General features: G+C 41.0%; 1 long non-coding RNA gene across 12 annotated transcripts in view; it reads left to right on the forward strand.

Moving 5' to 3' along the window:
* LOC112671428 (uncharacterized) overlaps nucleotides 1–18,684 on the forward strand; it is a 56,247-nt gene extending 37,563 nt beyond the window's left edge. For 6 of the 12 annotated variants that reach the window (XR_004815779.2, XR_004815782.2, XR_004815781.2 and 3 more), the window contains 4 exons: nucleotides 2,540–2,703; nucleotides 15,635–15,751; nucleotides 17,083–17,231; nucleotides 18,149–18,684. This is a non-coding gene — a long non-coding RNA (uncharacterized LOC112671428). Of the gene's footprint in view, nucleotides 1–2,539; nucleotides 2,704–3,694; nucleotides 5,295–5,899; nucleotides 6,014–15,634; nucleotides 15,752–17,082; nucleotides 17,232–18,148 lie in introns of those variants that run through there. The other 6 variants (XR_004815778.2, XR_004815780.2, XR_004815783.2 and 3 more) reach the window with 6 other exon arrangements.
* Nucleotides 18,685–19,497: the final 813 nt, after the last annotated feature.

Genomic DNA, 19,497 nt, shown 5'->3' on the forward strand with positions numbered 1-19,497 from the left:
AAATTTTACTCTTCAATGAATCCAATAACCATATTTATGTTATTATCAGGTAGGTTTAATGTCCAGGCATGATTCTAAATTGAAGATCCAAAGAACAGGTGAGGCTGGGGCCATGTGGATTAAGGGAACTGAAGACATCTGAAGAGTATGTTTCAGATTATTCATTTCCTAATTAGTCTTCTTGAAAAAAGGCCTGAGAAAAACCAAATTTTGGGACCCAGTTGCCTTGAAAAACTGAATAGATCTTAGTGTCAAGAAGAGAGCTGTGTGTTAATCCAATGTCATTCAAACTGGAAGGAGGAATGGGTGCGAGGTAAGAATACACTCATAATCATTTAAAGAGAAGCAAAAAAGATAAACAGGCCAGCAAATACTAGGGAGTAAATGCAAGATACTTAGTTTAAGTTCAGAAACCATATAGTGGCTCCATGGACTGGGAAACAGGGAAGGATGAGAAAGCTGGATGGAAACACCACTGTGCGCTGCTAAGCCACCATAAGTCTAAGCTACCCGGAAATGTCCCAGGCGACACAGGAGTCCTAAGTGTAGAGAAAGGCCAAGGTTGGGTTTGGAAAAGTAGAATTGTAGACAATAATTCATTATTTCATAGTAGATGAGATTTCCCAAGGACAGCATGAGGTTAAGAAAGTCAGCAGGTGAAGGATGGAACCCTTGTTCCTAAGAGGTTGGAGGGACCCAGGATGAATGGAAAATCTGATGGAAATGTAGGAGGAAAAGGACAAAGAGTAAGGGGAGAACCAAGAGAAAGAATGTTCAGATGTGTGAGCATGTCTACAATGATGCTGGTGCTTTTAAGAATTTTATTAGCTTATTAAATTCAGGTTGCTAATTAAAATAGGCAGCTTGATGTTTCAACCATATTTTTGGCTTTTGCAAACTACTTTCTTTTTCCTCTTGCTGTATAAATCTTATAAATCATAATTAATAACACACTGCTTAGAAAATTTTTAATTAAGGGTTGATAGGCTGGCTCAGTTGGTTAAGCATCTGACTCTTGGTTTACGCTTAGTCGTGATCTCCAGGTGGTAGGATAGAGCCCCGTGCCAGGCTCTGTGCTCAGAGGGGAGTCAGCTTGTGGTTCTCTCCCTCTGCCCCCCTGACTTGCAGGCACTCTCTCTTGCTTTCTCACTCTCTCTCTCTAAAATAATCTTCAAAATTTTTAAAATCAAGTATGGACTATATTAGACTTATGGCTAGTGATCCTCAAAGTATCTCAAATATTCATTTATCACTGTTACTATAAAATGGAAGAGCTAGAGAGTAAATAAGTATATATAGGAGAGATCATTCGTGTTTTAAACTAGGTTACAAGATTATTATTGTGTCATCTAGTTCCTTTTCCTCAGTGAATGTCTGCCTTTAAACAAGGTAAATAATCTGAAAGGGAAGATTTCTTTTTGGTAATCCCCTTATAACACATACAAAATATAGTCTTCTCAAGCGTGTATGTTACCCCAACAGTATGACTTTCTAGTACCCAAATATACTCTGCTCCTCGCCTTCCTGATGTCGGCATGCTGCTTTCTGCTTCTGGTTGCACACGGCCCTCGTGGCCCACATCTCTCCAGGACCTGGCCACATGCTGTTTCAGAGTGAATATGAAAGAGAAGCATGTTTGGCCTCTCCATCTGCAGTGGCTCGAGTGCAGACTTTGAAGTACTCTCTGCAAGAGCCGTGTTTCCATCTTTCCAGCTATGTGTGTGGACTCGCTTTTGCCCACATCCGTGTCTAGAGAGCAGGACTCACGGCTGTGAACTCCCCTCCAGCCTGTCTGCTGCCCAAACCCCGGCCACAGCTGCGAGAGCCGCTCAGTCCTTCCCCCTGACACAGCACAACTGGGGTTATTTAAATTGCTCTAACCTTTGGAAGAGGGTAGGGTGAAGGGAAGTACTTCAAGATTAAGCTGGCTTTAGAAAATCTTTAAAGCACTACAAAAAAAACAAAACAAAACAAAAAACAAACAAACAAACAAAAAACACCCCCCCATAAAAAAAACCCCAAAACATTAAAACTGCTTTTATGATAAAATTAACTCATTTCATTCTCAAAAGCCCCAGGAAATACTACTGTCACTCCTAGGATTCACATTTTTGAGGCAGTGACTGACCCACAGAAGCCCTAGGTCCTGGAGCTGGAGGGTAGAGGGGTCAGGGCACAGGCCTGGGTCTCTCCCCGCATGCCAGCCTGCCTCCTGTTCAGCAGCTGTCCACGAGGGCTTAAGGGCAGGGCGGAGGTCCTCGGTCACAGCTCTGTCCCCACGTCCGTGTGCTTGCCACCCAGCCTCACACACTGGCAGCTCTGCTGTGAGGCGAGCCCGCAGAGCTACAGACCCTCCGGGTCAGGGGCAGACCTGGAGATGGTGTCTGCTGCTCATCCCTTACAGTGAACACAGGCCAGGCCCCGGGTGTGTCTCCATCTAACTGCACTGTCCTGGAAGCAGGCAGACATTCCTTTCAAAATATGAGAATCATTTGACCGTTAGTCTTGACCCTCAAAATGTGACTATTTGGTTCTGCAGAGCCACTGGAGATTCTTTACTGCAAGGCTCCAACAATGTCCCTAAGAGGCTTCATCTTGGCTGAGAATCTTCCATTAAAAGCTGTTGGTTGGATGAGTGGCAGCTTCCGAGCAAAGTTTCTGAGACATAGATCTGGCCATCGTCTGCAAGATGCACTGCAATAGGTCAGTATGAGCTTCAGAGAGACTGTGCTGATTGATGCACAGTAGACAGTGGTACCCAATTCCCTTCTCTCTGAGCTAACACTGCTTAGAGGAACATCTTATAATCTGCCTTGGTAGCTCAGACAAATATTTGGTTGTATGAGAAAAATGTGGTTGGTTAGCTCTGGCGACTAGGCTAGCTTATTCACTCAGAAAACTCACCGAATAATGCCATGCTGAATTTTTAGCGTTTCATACTTTTAGCACCACTTGTCTGTAAGCATAAAATCATCTTGGGATAACATTTTCATAGACTTAATCTAGCCCTAGACTCTGACGGGCCTCTTGATCCATGCATTTGCATCCCCTGATAGAGAATAAAATATTACAAAGACTAATGAAAGGCCACAGAGATTGAAGACACTCCTTGGTAAAAACACATTGTCCTCAGAAGGCAGCAGGGCCCCAAATCCATAGTGAAATGAGATGTATCTCACCAGATATCTATGAAGAACACTAACACAACATTTAGTTATGGAAACTAATGCAATGACAGTAGAGCCACCTGGTAGATTTTAGGACTGACAACATGAAGTCTTTTATGGTTTTAAAATATAGGGGATCAAAAAAATGTAGGGGATCCCTGGGTGACTCAGCAGTTTAGCACCTACCTTCGGCCCAGGGCGTGATCCTGGAGACCTGGGATGGAGTCCCACGTCAGGCTCCCTGCATGGAGCCTGCTTCTCCCTCTGCCTGTGTCTCTGCCTCTCTCTTTCTCTCTGTGTCTCTCATGAATAAATAAATAAAATCTTTAAAAAAATAAAAAAATATATTTAATACGTCTCTTACAACTACAAAATTGCACTATTTCCCCTTAAATGGTAGGCCCTGAAAATAACAGGAAGGATATGGAACAAACATTCTTCTTTACAATTTATGAAAATAACTTTTTAGATTGCAATAGAAAAAAAAAAAAGGCCTGTGGAAACTTGTTTACCCCCTCTTTTCATAGGCTGCTGCCAAGAGGAAATGAATAGTGTCTTTTGAGATATTCACAGACATCCGGTACGGACTGGGGAGCTTGCTTTGAGAGCCAGCATTTAGTCTATTTTCTGTATTTGAACCATTCTGGACAAAGGCTGCCCCCGACGCTGTGACAGAGCCTTCCCGCACACCAGATGCAGGACAGTTCTTCCTCCCCTCTTTCTGCAAACACTTGTCCTCATCCTCCCATCCTGCTCCTGCTGGTTTCTTGCTCTGGCACCTGGGCGAGTCTGCAGGTGTGCGGCGGGTGTTGTGCCCTCAGCCTCTTCTCCCTACTCAGCACAGGGGACATCCTGGGACAGGTGAGCATTTGCACGAAGTGTTTCCGAGGGCTGATGCCCTGGCAGGCAAGCCACCTCTCCCCTGAGTGAGACCGAGCACCAGCCAAGTGACCCCTTTCCCCACTCAGGGAAGAATCTGCTCTACGACGAGGTGTAAACACCCCGTGGTGCAGCAGTTTCCCGGCCAGCTGTCCTCCTGCAGACCCACCATGGAAAAGAATGAGCCCTCGCGCCTCCCCTCACACCTCGTGTGTGCTGGAAATTCTACAAAAGTTTTGCAGGCCACTCTCACATGCCAGTACAAGTCTCTGAGAACACGCTTACAGATGTAATTCTAGCCACACTTTCCTCCCGACTTGTAAGTGGCTGCAGCAGTGATGTATTTGCACGGACCCATCTCCCACCCAATTTCCTTAGTGTCAGATGCTCTGTGTCCGAGCCCACACGGAGCCTCTCATCTCTGTGGGAAATAAAGACGTTCTAGGGGCCTTCACCTTCTACTCTCGGCCAACTTCACCCCTAAGGCTTAGGAGACAGGGCTGCTGGCCTTGCTCTCTGTTGAGACCGACCCTTTCTCTGGCGGTACCTCCCACTGGAGCCTGCTCTTTCCTGCCCCAAAGGACCGAGTCCTGACTCTGTATCTCCAGCATGTACAAGTTCCTGTTCCTTGTTGGCTGTGCCTTCTCCGGTTCTTCATCCTTTAGCCAGTTTTCAGTGTCATAAGGTCTCACCGCCGTGAAGAGGTGAGGGGGTGAGCTGGCGCGAGGCCGCCCACCTGCCGCTGAGCTGGGGCGTCTTTCTGTGGGTCACAGTGTCCCTTCTTCCCCGCAAGTTAGCCCTTGCTGTCTTTACCCCTGCATGTGCCTCCATCCTCACAACTGGACTTCTGTCTTCCCTCCCCGGGCTCCCCCCACCACCCAGTGCACCCCAGAGTCTCACCGGGGTCTCGGGCCGCAGCTAACCCGCCAGTCGAGGAGCAGTGAGCACTGAGAGCCGAAGCCGGTGACCAGGCCGGGCGGGCCTCCGCAGGGGTCAGGAAGCTGCGTCCGCACAGCTAGAAGCTCCGGCCGTGAGGCGCTCCCAGGCTGCGCGTTGGCCCGTTAGGTCTCCTTTCTTTCCCACCAACACTCCCAGAGTGTGACCAGGTCCAAGGTCCCAAAACTATGCCAGGAAGAACCTTCCTAACAGTTCCTAGGACGTGGTGGCTCTCTTGATTCCCTCGTGCTAGGTTGGCTTTACAGAACACAAGAAATAAAGTTGCTTTGTCAGAGTATTGAAAATAAAGTCAACAAGTCAGTAAGAAGTTTAAATGGTTTTGCCATTTTTTTTTCAGGGGGGAAAAGCAGTTAGGAAGATCGGAACGTATGAAGTTAACTGGGAGTCGGGGGACACGTGCCTTGAGAGGCCCCAGGCTGACTAAGGGCTGGGCCATGCCCGCTGGGAGACGCAGGTGCCCACAAGCTTGTCTGGAGGAAGTGCAAGCACAGAGGGGGTTCAGGCCGCAGTCAGTGGGGGCTTGTCCTGAGAAGGCACCCTGGCCGGGCTCTGCGGGACCCCAGGCGGTCCAGCAACCTACAGAGCTGCCCTTTACCACTGGGCACAGGCAGCCTTCCCGCCCATGGTCTAAACACATAAAATCCTCCTCCCCCCACTTTTTTCTCATAAAGTCACTTTTGAAACAAATCCTAAGACATCAACATGATTTCCTAGAGAAAAGCGACATGAAGCAGCTTTGCTTCTCACGCTGACCTTTGAGGAGTCTGGCTGCCTGGGTTTTGGACACATACCTTACGTGACCCCACATTTGTATCAATCCAGGTCCATAGACACTAAAGCATTGTGAATACCCATGTGAAGCAGCTCACAAACAATCCCTTCATGATTTTCTTTAGGGCTTATCCTCTGGACATGTTCAAGTTTTCATACCTTGAAGCAACAGACCAGCTCTCCTGAGCAAAGCATGACCCATGTGAACATGAGAAGTCAACAGCTCACACACACAGGACCTCAAAGAAAAATAATAAACCCGTCATAACGTGTGACAAACACGCTTTCAGGGTTACTTGGGTTTTTAAAGCTCCTTTTATATATGATTAGTTTCCAGATTCACAGCTGATTTTTCATTTACATGAGTTTTTCACTTTCCTTCTTGGTATTGGATTAAAATGTTTCTCTTCTTTGCTAGGGAATTCCCCCATCCTTGCCAGTGGAAGTTTGAGGAGCTAGAGACAATGTGCGGGCATTTGAGTCAGAGAGGGTGTGAGCAGAATCTGACTCCCACCAATGACTAACTGGCAGCCTGCTGCAGGTTGTTGAACCTCTACGCAGAGGCAGCAGTGCCCACCCAGCACATGGGTAGGGAGGATGGGATGATGTTGTGCATGGAAAACATATAAAACTATCTAACCGGGATGCAATAAATCCAAGTTATTTATTATTTCCACAGCTTCTATGTATTAGGCACCATATCTTGAGATATCTCCTACCTAAAATTGCTGAGATTTGAGATGATGAATGAGGACATTAAATTATGCATGTATGTTTTAACCAAGCCTTTGCTAAGTACTCTGTCCTGTCGTGCCTCACCCCGGAGACAAAGCGGGTGATGTATCATCCAACAGCTCAGAGCTGAGTAGAGGAGACAGGAAGCAAGACAAGGACGTCCAGCAGATGGTGTGGGCTCCGGGCACACTTGTGGCTGCCCCAAAGGTGTTTCAGTTCAGCCTTCACAGGAACAGGGATATTTGCCTGGCTCTTATAGGATGAGGAAGGTTCTCCAGAGACAAGTGACCGTTTACACATGTTGTCTGAAAGGCAGGACTGACTCCGTTACACAAGGAAGCTTAATGACACGTCAGTGATGCAGAGTAGGTAAATGGACACAGTGAGGGTAAACGAACTCACAAATGTAGCTCTGACCTGGACTCGTAAAACCAGTGCACCTGACTGGCCATCACTCTTATATATCCTGTTTTCCTGAGCCAGCCCTGGGAATACAGAAGCTTCCCCCGCTCCCCCTGGGCTCTGGGTCCTGGAAGCAGGCCTTAGGTCCCCTGGAGGCACATGTTTCTCAAGTCCACTGTCCTCCCTTCCGATAACAATATCCCATCTGCTCTAAGTAGTTTGGGGAACTACCACTTCCCCATTACCAATTATGCAATTCTGGTGGTATGGCCTAGGGTGTTACTGGCATGGCTCATTCCCTTGGACCATAGTGACCGAGGTCAAGGAAGGGTTTTAACATATTGATTAATTGATTGGATGAGTTCACAGATTAGCAGATGAATACAGACTTCAGCCAGCAGCCACATTCTATTTCCCTGGCCATCAGGCTGTTTCAGGCCCTGGCCAGTAATTTCATGCAGTCCCATATGCATGTTCTGTAGACATATGTCCCATGTGTCCCATGTGCCAGGCCTGCTGGACAACAACGCCGTCTCCGCAATAGGCGACAGGAGGATGTGATGGCTGCTGCCAGCTTCGGGGTGCAGAAGCCCTCCCATGAGAGCTGAGCCAACCCAGAGGCAAGAGGAGCGCAGAAGGGAAATGCTGCTTATTACAATCCTAGCTCCTAAGTAAACTACACTGTTCATTGACATTAGCCAGCAATACCCCAGATGTATTAATTTCATTTAAGTATAATCATTGATCATTTTGAGCAGGAAGGACCCTGACTGATACTATCACCTTTTTTGTCAACTACTTGCAATTCTTTATTAGCACGAGGTTGTGAAATTTCACTTCCCAAAATTTCAGATCCCTTGTTTGCAGAGATCAGTCTATTTTTTTTTAAAGATTTTATTTATTCATTTGAGAGAGAGGAAGCACACAAGCAGGTGGCAGAGGGAAAGGGAGCAGCGAAGCGGGGCTCCATCCCAGGACCCTGGGATAATGACCTGAGTCCAAGGCAGATGCTGCACGGACTGAGCCACCCAGGTACCTGAAATCAGTAGTTTTATCAACTGTCTACCCAGTTTATAGGCACAATCTAGGAACCATACACCTGAGAGAACTTAAGTTCAAGGATTTCTGACACTTACCTGTCACTGCTTTGTTTTTTTCCCTTTATTTTATTACTTTCCTTCTGGGGTTTGGGAAGTCCACCTCCATGGGCTTTCAGCCCCTCAGGTTCCTAGGCCACCTTATTAGTGTCACTTTGTTTTACATTTATTTTATGGATGTGTGCAGCTAGCATGCAGAAACACATCCGTATATTCCCTGACTCTACGTAACTACTAAACTGATTCGGGGTTCGTCAGAGCAACTATCTATAAACATTGTACCAAAGTCTAAAACTATTTTAATACAGAATATAATGAAACAAATAATGATCTGAAAAGAAGTATTACAACTTACCAAAAATAACATTCATACGATTACCACAAGTTGGGTATGAATAATCAATATTCAAAAGTATAAAATATAATAAAGCATACATAATATTAAAAGCATTTTGTATGCACTTCAATTTCTGATTTATTTATTTATTTTGAATTGATAAGTGTTTCAGAGCATCAGCAAACATGTATCAGACTTTTACTGTTAATTTTATAACGGGATTCCTAATGGAGAATTCTGGTTGACTGCCTAGTGGATTAAGTTTTATCTTATTTCAATGATGGAGCTACCATCCAGTTCTTCCCACTTAAGCTCTCTCTATAAATATACACAGAATGTCAGTTAACAGTGATTTCTCTTCTTTCTTCTGCATTAGGTGTTCCTTCAATAAGTGGCTTCAAGGGGAAAATGAAACTTACTGGCTAAAGATTAAAAACAGTTACATGTTCTCATCCAACTTACAAATCAGTGTTTCTAATGAAACTCCCACCTTAAAACTGTCTTTGTGTGGGATCTATCCTGCTGAGTGGGTACAGATTGTTCAGGTGTATTTCCACTATCTTCACGCTAATAGACAGTGTCAGGCTTGTATGTCTCTAGAATTGCTCATTAGCTGCAAGCTGCTGGCTTTGACTTTCGTGTCCTTGAAACGATGAAATAATGCTCCTATAAATCCGTTCTTCTTAATGTTTCTACTTTAAATAGAATGTATTATGAAAGTGAGATCTAAGCATTTTTAGAAATTCCGAGCTGGGGATACCAGTTTAGTCAGAACAGTGTCAAATGTGGAACCCAAACAACATAATTGGTACTTTGAGGTTGAGGTTGATGTGACATTCTCTTGAATACATTTTAATGCTTATGCATATTTAAATTAAAATTTTAACTCCTGACATTCAAACCAACAAGCCACCCAGCATGCAACTAGAGAGACATGTCTGACAAATAAGATGACGCAGAGCAAAAATCACCTGTCTTGAATCCATACTTATGGCACGAGAGATTTCTAAAAAGCCTAGTTGTCTGCTCACATTTTGATAGTGGATTCTGATATTAGCACAGCTTTTCTGACAGCTTCTTATACAGAAATAATTAATTTCCAATATTTGTCTATATATGAAATGGCTGCCAGCTAGAAATGATGGTATGGTGCATATTCAAGTCATGATATCCATTTAGTTGTATGATTTTACTTTTTGTATGGCAAATAAGTTTCTGGCTAAATCACACAATATAATTTCTTGCTTCCTGGAAGACTGGATGGAATAGGAGTCTGTGCTTAGGTACATCCTACCCCTCCCTATCAGAATCCACCTGTCCTGAAAAGTATTACAGACTTTATCCCCTTTTCACCCATGTTGTCGGCTTCAAAATGGCAGGGCTCCCGCAGAGAAGTTTATCTGTGAACACAGCCAGAGCCAGTTTGGTAGAACAGATGTCATAGTCTGTTCTGCCCTAACATGATCTCATTATGACCCATTTAGGTGCCATGTGACTGCATGTGTGTTTTGGTTGCGGGTTCTAACCTCAGGTGCAAGTGGCACCCCCATGCACAGCCAAGTCACAGTGGGGGAAATGATCATCATTTAATCATTCAGTGCTGTTTCAAATTTATAATTTCATCTCACATATATCATACTGCCAGCTTTGGATTAAAATGCCAAAGTGAAAATTCTCATGTTCAATAGGAGGCACAAGCGAAAATTATTGTATCTGACTGAATCTGTACTTGCAGTGAACAGCTGACATTTAAATTGGGAAGTTGCCAAGGGCCTTTGGCTTCATTCCATAATTGTCAAGTTTCATGGCATTGAGGAAGTTGTTTTAATTCCAAGTAACAGGAGTCATTTTGCATCCTGAGATTCAATGCTGCTACGTAAAACCAAAATATGCCCACATTTATGGCACGGAAATACAGAAGACCCTTCTTGCCAATTGTCTCTGTGTTTATTTACTTCAACTCCCAATAAACAACACAGATCAGTTTTGCCACCCACGTTATAAATAGCACAGCAAATTCATAAAGAGTCTTTCTTCAAAGGACGGAAATGATCCTGAAGTCTGATTGAACTCACAGTGTCCTAGTAAGGGAGATGGGGAGGAGCAGAATAGGTTTTCCAATTTCAAGTTCAGGAAAGTAAGGAATACAAAAGTTAAGTGGCTGGTCCCCTTTTATTCAAATAAATTTATTCAGGAGTGGAGCCAGAAATAAGATCAAGTCTTCTGGCCCATGCACTAGCCCCATGCTGCCTCACAGCTTTCAAAATGTTCATTTTCTTGGAAAATGCTGCAAAGCTTTCCCCCACTACAATACTAGACTCAGACACACTGCCATCTACTGACCCACCAAGGAATGTACTGCTTTCTTTTCCATAGGCCATCTCTGTAGTGCCAACGGGTTGTGTCTACTGGCCTAAGTAGGAGAGAGGTATAAGAGGCAAATGAATTAAGAACACTTCTTCCCCCTCAAAGGACTGATATATTGACCCTCTTAATATTTATATAACAATGCAATGAAGTGCTTTGCTCTTTGTACGTGGGACATCCTTGCAATCATCTGTTTCCCTCTGTGCCCTTATTCTGGCATATTCTTCCAAAGACTTGGGTAGTCTAAACAGTCTTTCTAAACAGTCGCAGTCTGAGGAATGCCATACCATTTTTGTGTTGTCTTTGTCTTTCGCCAGTGTCCTATGAGATGTACTAGTGGTCCTAAAAGGCGCCAAAAAAGTTATAATAGAAACCAAGCTAAACAGCCACAGTCCTGGGATGGTAGGAAAAAAAAAAAAAAGTCCTAATGGAGCTCTAACAATAAGAGAACAGGGTCTTAAATGCATCTTCAACAGGACCCCTTTTGTTTGGACCCAAGCTATTTTTTTTTTCCCAGAAATGCTGTCAGTATCTTCTTTCACCATATCTACCATTTACAGCCTCCCTGTGTGCTCCTTAGGACAAAAGTAACATTTCCCAGACCCAATAAAGTAATGGTGAACATTATTTTTCCATCTCACTATCATAGCTGAGTTAGAGTTATGATGTTTGTCTCTCTCTGGTGCTCACCGTTTTACTTAGTTCACTATCTCTAAGATAAAGGTTGAGTTTAAATATTTGGAATACATTTTTTTTGATGAGAAAGATTAAATAATATTAATCTATCACTACAGAATCAATATCCATAGGCACAGCATACACAGGAGTTGAGGCATTTATGCCACCCTTGTTTTCTGAGCACATTCTGCTTTAAGATCTTAAGAAAAATTTCTTGCCTGTAATGGTGGTTCACAGATATCTTGGTTAAGAAAGGTTAAACATAGAACTTATTTCTGATTTCTCAGGATATAAAAGCTCGTATTCATGACAATGTAACTGTTCTCATAAAGGAATTTTGCTGATCTTTATAATTAACTATCCTTTGAGGTTCACAGTTTGACACTCAATTCAAAGACCATTCATTTAATTTGGAATAAATGCCTATATTTGTCCATCCAAATCTTTACAGCAATATCTTATTTTGAGGTCATCTTGGGACAAAATAAGAAATGGTGTTGTTTCCACATTTTGTTTTAAACATCAAGAGGGTGTCAAAAGTCCCAAAAAGATGTAGGGACTAGCAGCAGGGACATATTAAAGAATGTAACATTAGGGAGTTTTACTGACTTGGTGAAATCAGAACACTGTGGAATGTTAATTGAAATGTCTGGAGAGAGAAAACTGTAGCCCAGAAGTCTGGCCCTCTCATGTTCAGTCCTTACTGAAAGCCTATCAGATGTGGAGGGAGGTCAGGGAAGGGAACACAGGAGGTGACAAGAAGAGGGTAGGAACAGGAGGTTTTCAAGGCATCTGAACATCCTTGGTATGAGCTTGGTTGAGGAGCCAGCTATCAAAAGGGTTTGTCTGAACTAAAATGAAACCACCAGACTTTTGGAGAAGCAGTAACAAGAACAAAATGTTCTTTAGCCTTGTTCTATTTAAGGCACATGCATCTGTAATAATCTTCCACAAAATGATTATTCATACTTGCTTCTCTTTATAACATGGTGACAATACATCACACTGTAAGAAGAGCAGTTAGATGGCAAAAGTGCTTGTGAAAAGTTTTTCTCCCTGACACCAGAAAAGTGAATTTGTTCAATGGTGTTACTCATATTTCCTATGTTCTCTATCATTTTTTTTAGTTTTTCTATCCTTCTATTTTACATAATTTGTTGAAAAAGAATTATGACATCTTGTTCCTTAAATAAAGACTATAAGGATGATTCAAAATGAAATTTCAGACCTTAGTACAAAATAGCATAATTTAAGTAGAACATTATGCAATCAGCTCTAGCTTCCAACCTAGGTGAGTGAGAATAAGTATAGTGTGTGGCATTCCAGTAGAGCTGAGGACAGTTGAGAGGTCTGAGGCCAAAGCAGCCAAAGTCCACTTAGCCAGTACCAGAAGGTGAACCCCTGACAATATGTAGAAGGTCTGTCTCAGGTTCTGCAGGAGAGGACTGACCTGTACATGTGTGTGAGAAATTTTCCTGAAGCTGAAGAAAGGGCCACTGGGAAGGATGAAGGAGATATTTATAGTTCATACAGAGCCTGGAATACTGCCCATTCCCACCATTCAGAAGGGTCACTTCATCAAGAAGATACAGCAATCCTAAATATTTTTGTATACAGTACCAGACCTTCAAAATACACAAAGATAAAAAAAGATATAACTGCCAGGGAAATAGATAAAGTTACAAATATATTTGGAGATTTCAACATCCTACTCTAAATAATTGATGGAAGAAGTAATGTCAATTCTATACAGACTTCTAAAAACTAAAGAGGAGGAAACCCTTCCCAAATACTCAATATGATAGCATTACCCTAACAACAAAACTAGAAAAAATACTTTATTAAAAAAATAAACTAGAGATCAATAATTTTCATGAACACAGGTATAATAAATAAATGGAATCCAATATATGTATAAAAGAAACCGTGCATCATTATTATACAGAGATTATCCCAGCAAATGCAAGGCTGGTTTAACATCTGAACATTCACCAGTATAATTTACCATAGTAACAGATGAAAAAAGAACAACCATATGATAATCTCAATAAATACAAAAAAAACCCCACAAACACTTGATGAAATCCAACGTCCATTCCTGTTAAAAAAAATATATATAAAAAAACCCACCTGAACTATAAAATATCATGCTTTCAGTTGTAACATATTGATTGCTTTTCTCTTAAGTTAAAGAACAAGGAAATCTCAATACATCTGTTCAACATTGTCCCAGAGGTTCTAGCCTATATACTAAGGCAAGAAAAATAATAACCTATACTCAGATTGAAAGATAGAAGTTGAACTCTGATTGCAAATGACATTGATCATTTATGTAGAAAATTCACTGGCATCTAAAGAACAACAAAAAAGCTACTAGAAATAATAAGTGAATTTAGGAAATTTGCAAGATGCAAGATCAATACAGAATAAATATGTTGTATTTCTACATACTAGCAGTGAACAATCAGAAATAAAAAGTAGCATTTGTAATAATATAAAAAATACAAAGTGCTTATGAATAAATGTGATGGAAGATATGAAGACCTTAATACTGAAAATTACAAAGCACTGATAAGAGAAATTAAAGAAAAGATAAATAAATGGAAATAAAGTCAGTCCACATTCATAGATCAGAAGACTCAATAGAGTTAAGATGTTAATTGTTCACAGATTGATCCACAGTTCAATTTTAGTCAAAACAATTTTTGTCAAAACAGCAGACTGTTATACAAAAATTGGCAGTAAAATTCTAATTTTTCATATGGAAATTCAAGGGATCTAGAAAAGTTAAAACAACCTGAAAAAAAATAGTTGGGTGATTATTACAAAACCTGACTTCAATACAGATTATAGAAGCTACAGTAGTGAAGATTGTAATGTTGGCATCAAAGCAGATCAATGCAACAAATTAGGCAAATTCATGGAACAGATTAAAGAATAAAAGGCTTGATTTTTAGCAAAAATGCAAAGACAATTCAGTGAAAAACGAATAGTCTTTTCAAAATAAAATGCTGAAACAATTGGATGTACATATGCAAAAATTGGTGAACTATAATCCATACCTCATATCATGTACAGAAGTTAACTCAAAATGGATCATAGATGGAAGTATAAACTTAAAACACACTTAAATTCCTAGCGGAAAATGGAGATAGTCTTTGTTATCTTGAGTTAGGAAGGATTTCTTATGTAAAATTTAAAAGCACAAATGTATACAAGAAAAAAGTGATGAATCCCATATCATCAAAATTAAGTACATTTGCTCTTAAAATTTTCTGTGGAGAGAATGAAAAGGAAAATCACAGACCAGTTGAAAACATTTCCAATGCGTAGTTGCCAAAAAAACTTGTATTTAGAATACATAAGGAACATTGAAACCCAGCAATTGCACTATTGGGGATTTACCCCAAAGATTCAGATGCAATGAAACGCCGGGACACCTGCCCCCCGATGTTTCTAGCAGCAATGTCCACAATAGCCAAACTGTGGAAGGAGCCTCGGTGTCCATCGAAAGATGAGTGGATAAAGAAGATGTGGTTTATGTATACAATGGAATATTCCTCAGCCATTAGAAACGACAAATACCCACCATTTGCTTCACCGTGGATGGACCTGGAGGGTATTATGCTGAAGTGAAATAAGTCAATCAGAGAAGGACAAACATTATATGTTCTCATTCATTTGGGGAATATAAAAAATAGTGAAAGGGAATAAAGGGGAAAGGAGAAAAAATGAGTGGAAAATATCAGAAAGGGAGACAGAACATGAAAGACTCCTAACTCTGGGAAACGAAGTAGGGGTAGTGGAAGGGGAAGTGGGCAGGGGGTGGGAGTGACTGGGTGACGGGCACTGAGGTGGGCACTTGACGGGATGAGCCCTGGGTGTTATTCTATATGTTGGCAAATTGAACACCAATAAAAAATAAATTTATATAAAAAAAAGAAAGTAAGAAACAAAAACCCTGTATGCCTGGGTGGCTCAGTGGTTGAGCATCTGCCTTCCGCTCAGGGTGTGATCCTGGGGTTCAGGATTGAGTCCCACATTGGGTTCCTTGCTGGAAATCTGCTTCTCCTTCTGTCTCTGTCTCTGCCTCTCTCTCTCTCTCTCTGTGTCTCTCATGAATAAATAAATAAAATCTTTTTAAAAAAGAACAAAAATCACACTGAATCTTGGGCAAAAATTTTGAATAGATTCTTTACAAAACATGTATGAATGAGCTCACTCCCTCTGCCCCTTACACACAGAGAGCTTGTGTGAAGCACATGGGGAGATGGTAAGCACCTACAGGTCCAGAGAAGAGTTTTCAGAATGAGCCCTATCCTGCCATCACCTTCATCTTGGACTTCTCAGCCTCTAGAATGGTAAGATATTTCTATTATATAAGGAAAAAAAAAGTATTTGGACACAAAGTACAGGAAAAGGTACTCAGATTACTAGTCATTAGGGAAATGCAAACTGCAATGACATATGTCCACATGGCAGTCAGAATATTTAAAATTGAAAAAAAAAAAACCCCACCAAACTCAACCAAATGTTATGAAGGATATGGAGTCATCCATTTCACCTGTAAGTATTCACACAATGTAAACGAAAGAGTATGCCCACAGAAAAGGCTGTTCATAGTGATGTTATATATATATCAGACAAAACCAGGAAACAACCCAGATTTCCATCAACAGGCCAGTGAATGAACAACCTGTAGTAGGATGAATTACTGGTCAACAACAAAAACCATAAACTGATGATAAACAAAATAACATGGAGGAGTCTCAAAATAACCATGCTTGGTGAAATATGCAAGAGACAAATGAATGCATGTTTTATGATTACATAAAATCCTAAAATATTCAAACTAATCCACAGTGATAGAAAGTGGGTCAGATGTTACCTGGGAAAAGGTACGGGTGTGGGGTATATAAGAAGGAAGGATTGTAAGGGGCAAAAGGAACCTTATGGAGCTGATGGCATATTCAATATCCTGATTGTGATGATGGTTTCGTGAGTATATAAATATGTCTAAACTTATAAAATTGTACACTTTCTAAATAGTTTATTGTATGTCAATCATACCTTTAAAAAAGAAAAGCAATGAGTGACAAAGATATATTAACTGGGTTGGCTCGAAATTTTAGAAAGAAAATAGTCCAGTGATTCCCTTTCTTGCATCCATGCATTTAACATTGCCACTTTATAGTCCCTTCCACCAGAGGTAAAGCCTCTAGACAACAGAATATTATTCTGCACTAAAAAGAAATGTGCTATCAAGCCATGGGAAAACATGAAGGAGCCTTAAATGCACATTATTAAGTAAAATAAGTCCATGTGAAATGGCTCAAGACTTTGTGATTCCAGCTACATGGCATTCTGGAAAAGGTAAAACTATACAGAAGGAAAAAGACCAGTGGTTGCCAGGACTGGGTGGGGGTGCAGAGAGGGAGGGCAGGTAGAGAGGCAGAGCATCAATGAATTTTCTATTGAATGGATTTCCCAAAGAACAGTTCTTTATTGTCCTGATTAGGGTAACAAACACCTGCTAGACTGTGTTTCTGGAAGTTCAGAAATGAAAGAAAAGAGGAGACTGAGCATTGGAGACATGTAATGATTTTGGATGTATGGGAAATCAGAAAGTAGCTGGTGCAGTAGCTCATTAACAGCACAACTGACCTTAAATTCTATTTTCCCTCTTTTCCAGTCTTACCTATGAACTTGGAGGTGGTGCCCTGTCTTGGTAAGGCACATCTGTCTTGCACTCAGCTGCACTTGGTGTCCTCAAGCTCTCTGGGCAGTAAAGCTGCCGTCTTCCATGACAATGGGAAGGGGCAGGGAGCCAGAATCCTGAGGGTATAGATATTTTATATTCTTATTTATGAATCTTTTTTTCACATGAAATGCCATGGACTATAGTTGACTATGTGGGTCCTACAATGTTTGGAGGGCAAGAAGAGTAGTTTTTCAATATATATATAAAGATATTATTCTCTATGTTTGAAAGACAAACTTTGAAAAATACAAGTGTTGGGCCTCCAAAATATTGTCTAGTTCCCAGAATTTTAGAGTCTCCCTAGAAATAAACCTAGAAACCTAACACACTGCTCTGGCCAGTTTCAGATAGAAGATGGAGAGAGAAAATTAAATTTTAATGAATCAGAGCATTCTTAGAATTTTGCTTGTTTGCAATTGTATGGAGAGAGTAGTTCCTGGTAGTTGCTGTATTTCAGATCAGTATGTCTAGAGAAGTAACAGAGGAGGGAATGTAAGCTGGAGGAGATGAATTCTAAGGTCCTCCATTTCACACTATAATTGTCAAATTGTTTATTCATAGATAAGAGGATTATTTTACAAATTCTTTAATAAAATTTTCTTTGATATTTCATTAATTTTATGTAAACTGAATATTACTGGAATTAAAACATCCTTTATATTAATTTATAGATTAAAAATATAGTGGACCTTTAAATACTCATTGACAATAAACCAGTTTTTACATATTTTAAAAATTATTTTTAAAGATTTTGTTTATTTATTTGAGAGAGAGAGAGACCATAAGCAGGAGTGGGGGGAGGGCAAGGGAGAAGCAGATTCCCCACTGAGCAGGAAGGCCAACAGGGTCTTGATTCCAGGACCCTGGGATCATGACCCAAGCTGAAGGCAGATACTTAACAGACTGAGCCATCCTGGTGCCCTAAGAAGCCGGTTTTTAGTACTGAAATTTTATCATTATTTTATAATTCTAATTGAACTTATTTTGCTTTCCCTAGATTAAAACATGCCGTTGAATGATATTTTAGTATACTTTGGGAATGGAATTGCTTTCATTTACCCACAGAAGCATATTAGAAGAATGAATAATCTTTCCCTGAAATCTCAACAGATTAAAAATTTATAACCAAGCCCTGTAAAGGAGCATCAGATTCTACTCTCAGGAAGAAAAGAAAAACACTATAGAATTAAAGGGGAAAATGTTCCAAAGAACAATTTATAATGTCTAGTTTTACATGATGTCTGGCTGAATTGAGGCACACAAACGAACATACTTGAACTCGGCCACTTGTTGGAGTTTACCTCTGTGACCCACTCTGACAACATTGTGGCTATCTGTGCTTTACTAAATCAGACCCCATGAAGACCCTATAAGGCAACACCACTCACGGTGGCATCATTCAGTGAAGGAAAATATGCCTGAGGGCTCTGAACACTACCTGGTTGCAGGCTTCTGGGTAGAGTTACAGAATACCTGTTGACCAACTTTACTGGACTATGCAATGACAGGGTAAAATGAGAATAATATTAAAAAACCTTCCATTTCTAACATTTGACTCTAGAAATATGAATTAATTCAATTATGATTGCAGATATAGATTGAGAACAATCTATCTGTCCTGAAAATCCCACTGCATAACAGAGGGGTGGGTAGTCATTTCCCAACCTTTGGACTTCGAAATTAGAGTAGGGCTATAACATGTTCTCTGCATCCTGACTTGGCAAGAATTTGTGGGCAGCTATCATCTGCACAGAAGAGCAAAAGAACTTAACATGCTTTTTATAATCGATCAGCATTGCTATGGCAGCCAGCTCTACAGTATCTGCATATGAATTATCAACTGCAGTATTATTGTAGATTTTGCTCTGAGAAAACTCTGACATCATTTACTGGCATTCTTTGTGCCCTTAGGGATAACAACTAATTTTAATGTTAGCCTAGGCTAAAAATTAATTATGAAAGCAAATACATTCTGCAAAAAGACAACAAGCCAATCCCGCATCCCTGAAGCAAATATTACTCTGGTAGCTCCCTCAACTCTGCCTCCTGGCAGCACTCAACTAACAGATTTAACTAGTCATTGTTGACTCTTATTTCTAATGCGTGCTGGGTATTTTCACATTGATTCGCTCATACATGTATTGAACACCTCGATTTGTATCAGTCACTAGGTAAGGTACCGGAAAAAAGGTCAATAAGACATAGCTCCTTGCCTCTGGGTATCATGTAGTGTGGGCAGGAAGGCCGGAGGGAATGGATAAGCTACCGTACACAATGACGACGAGTTTTATAGAGATATGAAAGAGTACACCATGCAGTACAAACTACGTGTGAGTGGAGAGGTCT

The sequence above is a fragment of the Canis lupus genome, chromosome 5, assembly GCF_003254725.2.
Source record: "Canis lupus dingo isolate Sandy chromosome 5, ASM325472v2, whole genome shotgun sequence".
NCBI classification, from domain to species: domain Eukaryota; kingdom Metazoa; phylum Chordata; class Mammalia; order Carnivora; family Canidae; genus Canis; species Canis lupus.